At 40.4% G+C, this 10,000-nt stretch overlaps 2 protein-coding genes across 3 annotated transcripts in view; both read left to right on the top strand.

Annotated features, from left to right (window-relative positions):
- Window positions 1-71, top strand: part of LOC125045571 (39S ribosomal protein L43, mitochondrial-like) — a 2,783-nt gene extending 2,712 nt beyond the window's left edge. Inside the window, exon 4 of the mRNA XM_047642902.1 lies at window positions 1-71. This exon is cut by the window's left edge and continues 340 nt beyond it. The gene's annotated coding sequence lies outside the window, so the exon portion shown is untranslated.
- Window positions 72-6,393: 6,322 nt separating this feature from the next.
- LOC125045228 (ATP-binding cassette sub-family E member 1-like) overlaps window positions 6,394-10,000 on the top strand; it is a 12,003-nt gene continuing 8,396 nt past the window's right edge. The window contains exon 1 of one of the 2 annotated variants that reach the window (XM_047642381.1): window positions 6,394-6,537. The gene's annotated coding sequence lies outside the window, so the exon portion shown is untranslated. Of the gene's footprint in view, window positions 6,538-6,808; window positions 6,999-10,000 lie in introns of those variants that run through there. The other variant, XM_047642383.1, reaches the window with a different exon arrangement.

The raw sequence follows: 10,000 nt of genomic DNA, 5'->3' as shown, positions 1-10,000 counted from the left end.
ATTACTGAACTAGATATTACAAACTGTAAAGTGTATATATGTATGAATTTTGTAAATAAATGTTTTGTGAATTTGAGGTATTTATTTATCATATGCATTTTAAAGAATTATATGCCATTGCTGAATACATACAGTGTAGAAATTAATCAATACACCACCAATATAAAGATAGTCACATTATATTGGAAATAACATATTACATACTTTCCCAACAGATTATACTTTGGTACATTGTTTGAATTGCATAAACTAAATAATATATATTACCAAAATGTATAATCTACTCACCAGATCCATGTTATCTATAGGTTCTGATGACTCCCAAACATGCTTATAAGAAAATATTATACAAGTTCTCATCTGGCACATCAGATACAAAATTGACTTTTTATTCACACAAACAGGCACAACATGGTGGAAAATGTGAAATATATAAATAAAGTAAATGTTGGTATTGCAAAATCTATGCTCAGATGCAGAATAAGATTACACCTGGGAAAGGAAAGGAATAAATCCATATAAAAGTTGTTCCCTAATCTAGCTAATTTGGAAACCAGAGTGACAGAATATAGGCATTATATCCAAAATAGATACATACTTCTCAAGATACTGACATTGACCAAAGAAAACAGTTCAGTAATACAATAAAGGAAGCTGTATTTGAAGTAAGTAGTGAGAACAACAAGCAGAGCTCCAATAAACTCGGTGAGAAAAGTGTAGAGATAAAATGGAATTAGCAGAACTAGGATTATAAGTAAAAAGAAAAATGAGGATGTATGAAAATTCAGCAGTTAAAAAATAAACGAAACAGTGGTTTCAGGCACCAGCATTAAAACAGCCAAAAGGAAATTTGGAATAGGGAAAAATCAAATGTATGCAATAAAGAAACTAGATGGTGGAGTGACATATAGCAAAAATGAAATCATTAAAGTAGTGGAAAACGTTTTCAGTAATTTATACAGCTAAGATAAACATCCTCAGACAGAAGTACAGACAATAATTGGAGAGGCACTTAACTTCATGTGGAGGAAATAAAAACAGCGCTTAAGAGCAAGAAGAGGGAAAATACCAGATGAAGATAGCTTAAGTATAGACCTTATAACTGATGTGGGAGATATTGCAACAGTGATACTAGCCAGTCTTTTTAACAAATGCCTTAACGATGGTAACCCCCTTCATCCCTACTTTGGACCTAGCCCTCGCCACAACTAATTTTGCATTTTCTATTCTTCTCTCCCTTTCCTTTCCTTCTCTTCTTCATCATCCCCTTCTTCTGTCCACTTCCTAAGGTGTGAGAGCCGTGCTGAAAGAATGGAAGGCTGGCTATGTGTTAGTCATGAACGGCCTCTGGGAGCCATAGGCACGGTATTCCCTTAGTTAATTGCCTAGCCCTTACATTGAAGGGTAGACTGTTTCCTCTTCCCATCTATTTCAGGCTCGCCATGGCCAATAAGGAAGATGTTTTACCCTTATTAGGGGCATTAAGGCTTGTCCCTTGATCAACTAGCCTATTTAAATTTGATTTCAGTGGTTTCCCGACCCCTGCCTCTCCTTTGACAGTGGCTCTTACTGATACTAGTATCCCCTCGATGTTTGCGGTCATCCCTATGCATTCCGAATTATCCACCCAGGTCATTACTCATCCTTCAGAATACATCCCTTCCTCTCTCTCAACATCCTCCACTCCATCCACTACTACACATTCTTCTTCATTGTCTACCCCCCCCCCCTTATTGAAACTCTTCATCCTTATTGTCCCTCTCCCAAAAGTACGACCACTCTCCATGCCACCCTATCTTTTTCCCTCGCCCATCTACTGCTTCCACCTCTACAAACTTTTGAGTGCCCTTTTTGACCCAGCCAAGTGCGATCGATTCTTTGTGATTTACCCTATAGCCCCGTACTCTAACAATACCATACTCTTCCAACAATGTCTCCAAAAACAGGTACACAAAGTTTCTTTTTGCAGCCGTTCTGATCATTCACGATGCGATGCGATTGGGATTTGCGAAGTTCTAGCATCGCCCGGGCCTTCTATATATGGCCTGTGTCAGCTTTTTGTCATGTGTGTCTGACACTCGGTGCTTACCGTGGCGGTGGGAATGCCAGCAGACGCTCCTGCCGCCATGGTGTAAGCATATCGCATAGCCTCTTTACCAGCACGGTGGCTGTTGTAGGCGGTCCCTGTCTCAGGAATTGTGTATGTTCACAATTCTCTAAGTGATGTACTAGTGTGGCGTTTCTATAATCTGCCATGCACAGTGGTAACCTAGGCGCATTCTGTGAAGAATGACTTCGGTACCTCTGTTGATTATTTCAGAGAGTGCCAGTGGTTCATAGCCTGTGGCGTCTGAGTACCAGCTGGCCGAGGGGAAGGATCTCGTTTCCTCTCTGTGGAGCTGCAGGAGGAAGGTACGGGCGGCTGCAGTACACTTCTCCTTAAGTAATTTTCGGCTTGGTTTAATCTTCATGGGATTTGGGGGCATACCCCTGCCAGTGACGGCTAGTCTGTCAGCGAACTCGTTCCATCTGATGCCAATGTGGCTAGGGACCCAGTTGATGATTATTCTTCTACCCTGAGCAAGAATTCTTTGTGCCATTGTATGAATCGTGGTCAGGAGGTAGACGTTGTCTGTGGGTGAGCTTTGCTGAACACAATCAATGGCTGCCCTGGAGTCTGTATGTATGACCACGTGTCCTTCCCTTAAGGACGCGTGGGCTAGGGCTCCCATGATTGCAACTGCCTCTGCCTGTAGCGAGGAGGTGTTGTCTGTTACCCTCATGGATTGTGTGGCATCCCTTGCTGCAAAGCCGGCGCCTGCAGTGAGTGTGGCTCAAGGGATCGACCGATCCATCCGTGAAGTATGTTCTACTACCTGGATGAGTGATGGCTGCAATGACCCTCTGGGCTTCTGCCTTTAGACTAGGCGTGGGGTATAGGCTCTTTTTCATTGACAGGCTCATTATATTGAACTCTATCAAGGTTTGTGCCCACGGCGGGGCTTCGATAAAGTCGGGGTGGGGGGAGTCCATGCCCTTAGCAAGAAGCTGTTCTTTGAGCTGATAGCGTATCAACACCCTGGCTGTGTGAGACAGCCAGAAATTGTTTGCGAAGAGCTCGTTGTCTTGTTCTAGGCGTCTGACTAAGTTTTGTCTTAGGCTTGTGTTCCTGGAAGCCTGGATGACCTTTGACAGGAATTGTGCTGCCGTTAGATCGATTCGTGAGTCCAGGGGGAGAAGGTTTGCCTCCATCAGGAGGTTGAGGACCTTCGTCCACCTCGGGGCACTCAGAGTGATCCTGGAAGCTTCATTTTGGACTGTCTCCAATTTGTCTGTGTACTTTTTCTTTGCGGCAATTAGAGCGACTGAGGCATAGTCCACAACAGGCCGGACAGCATGTACATAGAATGATCTTAGTACTTTGTGTCTGGCTCCTATGCGTCTCCTAGTCATTACTCTCATGACAGACAATCTTGGTTTGGTTCGGTCAACCAGGTACTGGACCTCCTTCTGGAAGGAGAGGGTCCGGTCAATCCTTACCCCAAGGTTTTGGAAGTCCTGGACCCAGATCATTCACGCCTTGTCACAGTCATATCTGAGTCCCATGCTCGTGCACTATCTACCCTGACTGCCCTCACATGCAAACCTTATTGTCTACGACAAGGACTGTTCACACTGTGAAAACGACTTGCTCGCATGCCTCATCGACTATGATGCAGTGGCATTCCAATGCTGCACTATTTCTAGGATGAGTAAGTCCTACATCAATAGTGTCAAGGTTAGCTTCCGTAGACATGACCTCCCCATGAAGTTTATATTGGTGCAAAGTCCTTCCCTGTCCGACCATATCGACCCCTTCCCCGTCAATGTCAGAAATGTTGGCGTTTTGGCGACCCAACCAAACACTGTCGCTCCACAGCTCGTTGCCCTCTATCTGCCCAACCTGGTCATGATCGTTCAAATTGCTCTGCTCAGTCACGTACATGTGTCAGTTGTGGAGTTGCCCTGCCTACAAGCTCGAACCTGAGGTAGCAGTTCTCAGATTCAAACTAGGCCTCACTCTACGTGAGACCAGACAAAAAGCACGCCGACGAGTTTTTTCTCTTTCTACCTATCCCAAAACTGTACTTCGCTCCGCTCCCTTCCCATCTTCTCAAGGAGTCTCAGTATATCTTCCCTTTACCTACTACTACTACCTCTCTCCCCCAGTCCTTTTCCAGTCTCAATCCAGATACTCCACTCTCTACCACTTCCCAGATCCCTACGCCTCCCCTCATTCTCACTCTACCTGTCGCACCAGCAATCTACACGTTCCACTCCACCTTCGCCTTCCACATCCTCTCCTACACCCACCTATTCCTCTGCTCCTTGGACATCTATTCCCTCTTCTCCACCACATAAGAAAACCTTTGATTCTCAGACCTTCCCACCCAACTCCCCTCCAGAAACTCTTGAAAACATCCAAAAGTTCATAAACATGACTCAAGAGAATGATCCACTCACACATCCACTCTCTAATTCCTTTATTCGCTCAGCATTCAAAGTATCTGCCGATATCCATCTTCCTCCTTCTCAAGTTCCCCCCACCCCTCCTCTTACCACTCACCCAAAAAACACCCCCATCCTCTCCTCCTTCATGTGCATCACCATTCCCTTTTCCTTCCCCATTATCCTTACAACCCTCACTTAGATTCTCACTTGACTCCCTTGAGTCACAATAATGTCCTTCCCCTGTTCCTGTATTTCATTCTCAGAATTCTTCTCCCACTTCCACAACTATCGCTTCTTACCGTATTACCATCTGATTTTTCCATGATAGTTCTTGTGCAGTTTCCTATACAATGTCACTCTCCCTTCCTCGGACATATTCTTCATTTGATCTGATCGCCCTATACCTCTAACCACATCCTTTTATAAATCCCCACTCTATTCCATTTGCTCCCCCTTTATACCCTTTTCACTAACATTCTATCCTACAGTGTTCTACAACCTTTGCCATATAATATCTTATCCTAATCGTTAATTCATTTCCACCCTTTTTGCCACAATACCTTACCAGAGCGCTATATGACCTTTGATGTCTAGCACATTTATTTCTTCTAACCATTAACCACCACAACTGATAACATTCTGAAAGTTTTGAAAACTCCAGTAATCATTCTAACATACAAAAGGGGTTAAAAAAAATCTAAGGAATTACCGGTTCATGAGCCTCCCATCAGTTATATACAAACTGTTCATGAAAGTCATCACAACTTGCATTTCCAACACTCTGGATTCTAGCCAACCTTGCGAAAAGATAGGTTTCTGCAGAAGATTTCCATTAATAGACCACATCCACACACAAATTCAATTCAGAGAGAAAATAAACAAATATGGGAAACTCCTGTGTATGGCATTTATCGAGTATGAAAAGGCATTCGACTCTGATTGGGACATAAGTAACACAAGGAGGGCGAGGGAAAAATTAGGAGAGGCCTACTTCCTGCAGTGAAATGGTACAGGCTGATGATGATGATATGTGTATATATACAGATACATATATAAATGTATGAATATATATATATCTATATATATATATATATATATATATATATAGACACACACACACACACACACACACACATATATATATATATATATATATATATGTATGTATGTATATATGTACATATAGATATACATATATATATATATACATATATATGTGTATGTGTGTGTTTGTGCATATGTAAATATATATATATATATATATATATATATATGTATATATATATGTGTGTGTGTGTGTGTGTGTGTGTGTGTGTGTGTGTGTGTGTGTGTGTGTGTATACATGTATATATAAATATATATATACATATATATTCATTCATATACTTATATATATATATATATATATATATATATATATATATATGTATGTGTGTATGTATATATATATATATATATATATATATGTATATATATATATTACATATATATATATGTGTGTGTGTGTGTGTGTTTGTTTATTTATAGATAGATAGACAGAATAATAGAGAGACAGATATACACACAAAGAGAGAGATATGATAAATAGATATCGATATATGCCTTGTGCTTCCTTTAGGGGTCACAAGAAATCAAGAGACCTGTGGTAACCAACGATGATATCTACAAGCTACGAATCAAAATTGCACGCAGTGCACGAAATTTGGATATAGATATGGTATGATATAAAAAGAAAATGGAAATTAGATCATGAGTAAATCACAGCAATATATCAGAAACCTTGCCCTTTCGACGCGTTTGAAAATCGCGCCAAAAATTAAAATTTCCGGACTCCAGAGAGAGAATACATTTATTTTACCGATTAACCAGATTTACCCAGTATATTCCCAACAATGTTGAATATCTGACCTTAATATTCTAAAGTACGAATCAATGAAACTAGGTTACACCAACGAGAGGAGAGAAAGTGAGACATATTTACCGTCACTTTCCTTTGATCCTCTCCTTTCCGTCGTTCAGAAGTGACGAAATCAACACACCTCGGTGGTAGGCATCGCTATTTGGGAATTGTGTCTACCTTTAAGGGGCGATCGTACCTCATTCTGGTGTGAGAGTGTGCTTAAAGAATCCCTTTGTATCCTTGTGTGATTTGGAAGCGAGAAGTGAAATGGCATGAGTGAAAAAGGAGTGGGTGAGCCCGCCTCTTTGACAGCTGGTTATGCTCTTGGGACTATAAGTGGTACTAACACGTGGAGGTTCGCCAGACAGTGGAAGAATTTCGGTCTCGGGGACATGGTGAAGGCGGCAGAAGTGTGCCAAGCGTGGATTTAGGAGTGGAAAGTAGGGATCCGAGCGAGGAGCCAGCGAAGGAGGTCAGCGGCCCTCGAGCGGTCGGACTCGGGGCCAGGGAGGGCACGGGAGGCACGGCGCCGATGCCCGTGTTTATGCCCGAAGTTAAATGCCACGCGGCGCCGCTCGAAAGCCCAGCATAAGCCCATGAGATAGGTGTATGAAAACTATTCGGTCCATACGTTTCTTTGTCGTTTGTTGGCCACTTTCATTTTTACCGTTAGGGGGGACCTGCCTGTAAGAATGTGATTTTCGGTTCCATAATAATCCGCAACAATAATGAAGTAAATTGTATCCTGCTGATTGGGTATTGGCAGTTCATTTTGCTAACAGAATTGCGACCATATGTAGCATTATTGTGAAATAGGTCAGTCTATGCCAGACTGGAATCATAGCAGCATGCATTAGCTTTCTCTTCTGCATTCTCCCTTGCAACCAAAAAGAATACTCTAAAACCCAGACCACTTACCAGGGTTGGATCATTTTAGGTTACATCTTCTCTTTTGTCAAACTTAACTAAATATTCAAAGGTTTTTATGTATCAATGGAATGTATAGGACCTAATAGACATTGTGCAGATGAAAATATTCACGGATATGGTTAATGACATTCAGTCAGTTTGTCAGTGTTTTCCAGAAAACACTGACCAACTTTCAAAGGACCAATTATAGAATTTTTAGACAATTTATTCATTTAAAATCCCCTGCTATTATATTAGTACCATTTCAAGAGTCGGAAAAGAAACCATTTAGAAAGGTCTTTTCCTCGTATCGAAAAAAAAACAGGCCCGTTTTCACCCAGCAGACAGACACAGTCAGTGCTGGGAAGTTTAAGTGAATTTATGTCCAAAAACACTCTAAATTGGTCCTTTTGCAGTTGGTCAGTGACAGTCAGTCAGTTGGTCAGTGGTTTCCAGAAAACACTTGACGACAGAATTTTTGTACAAAAATCATAGTATCGGCAAATATTTTTGCCTGCAAATTGTTCTAGTTCCTATACATTCCATTGATACATTAAAACCTTTGAAGATTTGGTTAAGTTTGACAAAAGAGCTGTAACCTAAAATGACCCAAGCCTGGACAACGGTCACTGGTCAGTGATCAGAGTTTTAGTATGTGCCCAACCAAAACATGATAATCCCATCAAGAAAATGGCATAACATATGTTTTCTTTCTTTCCTCCTTTTTTTCAAGTTTTGATCAGCCATCACCAAAAGGTAATGAATATATAGGGTGTGTCGAGTAATGTTTTATTATGCAGTTGAATGGCAGCACCCAATTTTACAGAGGAAAAATTGTTTTTCTATCGTATATTGTCATGCTTCAAAATATATAAATTGGTAATTGTTTAGAATACCTTCACATGGCTAATCATGAAAATAATGGTAATGCTGGATTCCTCTAACCTATTACAAGAAGTATGTGGCATCTCTCCTATATGATGTTATAATGATTGAATGTGCTGTTATGCCTTAATGTAACAGGCTTTACTACCAGTGCTGCTGTGCATAATGTTACATAGCTTATCAGTGTGTGAAATATGGTGCCAAAGATTTAATCAGTACTGATGTCAGTAATTGAAATGTCCTATTTCTCTTTCCAAGGGCTACCAGACACCTTGATATAAATGTTTTGTACCCATTAAGGGGACCTGACCCTGAGAAAATGTTGATTTTCACTTTTTTGTTGAAAAATAGAAAATGGTCATACAGATTTTAATTAAATTTGGTATGGTGAAAGAGTACTTTTTTACACATCTTTATACTGAATTTTATTTAATTTGACCAAAGGGAATTGTAGCAACGAAATATCAATTATTTAAAATTAGGTTAACTCTAGCCTTCTCACGTCCCAGAGTTATCACTTAATTTTCTATATTACTTTTGCTGAGAAAACCTCTAGGTCATATAAACAAAACAACATATACCAGTTTGGAAATTCATTAATTTGTTTCAAAATTATCACATGTTACATAAAAATAAAAAATATTTTGAATTAAAAAAAAAAAAATGTGTAGTTCTAGGCGCATACTGGTGTTCTCTTTAGGGGGAAAAGCATTTTGAGATCGGACAAAAACTGTAAGCTGTGAGAAGTCTGAAATATGAAGAAAAAAAACTTTACGAGTAATTGACCTTCAAACTTTTTTGATAATTTTTCTATTAATTTTCCATATTTTTTTTCACTTGCTTACTGGCTACTTTTTACATAAGAAAAAACCCAACCATTGATCTATCTCTTGTTCTTATTTCATTCAGATCGGATCAATAGTTATTGTACAACATCTCAAAATACAATACAATATAGCACTGAAGTCATCTTGCGCCGTAACTATGCGGTCCATGTGACCATAAAATAACGTAATATCACTTCTAAACTCGTTTTTCTGCCGTCAGGAGTCCTATACCTCATATTACCCTCCACCTTGGTTGTCCCATTTTCTTTTTACCCCCCCCCCCCCCTAACCAAAAATGGGAGGTAGGGAAGATAAGGGGGTGTGGGGTAAATATAAATATGCTCTTATGTAATCACCCATAAGCAAACAGGGTGTACAACGGGAGGAAGGGAGAGTAAGAAGAAAGTTAATACTAAAACATGGATACTACTACTCATGGTTCCTGGTCCCCTTTCAACTGAGATGAGGAAAAATCGTCAACTCAGTTGAAATATCCCTTTGGAGAGTATCATGGGCTACCAACCCACTCCTTGTCGCCAAGGAAGGCAGACATGGTACACAGGCATGCGCGCACACTCATACACTCGCGCGTGCACAATACTTTTACCCTCCTGTGATCCATTTCAATAGGTAATGTCAAAATACAACTTGACGTTGGTGCGGCACTAAGGCATAAGTACATATAGGTGAAATTCGCTGATCAGCGAAATAGTTGTCCGGGGTTAGGCTCACGTTTGACCACCTGATTTTTCTTCGCAGGAGTTCATATTTATGTGGGTAGTTCTACAGTAGTATACGAATCTTAAACGGCATAACTAATTTTCGACCCCCCACACCCCCCAAACCCAGGGACGGTCCCTTTAATAAACCATTGGTATACCCCCAGGGGTATGTGTACCCCTAGATATATATTTAAAAAAAAAAAAAAAAAAATGCACAACTAAAATTTATAGGTAAATGTTCACAATACCTTAATGCAATACATAGT

The sequence above is a fragment of the Penaeus chinensis genome, chromosome 37 (genome assembly GCF_019202785.1).
Source record: "Penaeus chinensis breed Huanghai No. 1 chromosome 37, ASM1920278v2, whole genome shotgun sequence".
Lineage (NCBI taxonomy): Eukaryota > Metazoa > Arthropoda > Malacostraca > Decapoda > Penaeidae > Penaeus > Penaeus chinensis.
Note: the sequence above shows the minus strand (reverse complement) of the source record. Positions and strands in the feature narration are given on the sequence as shown.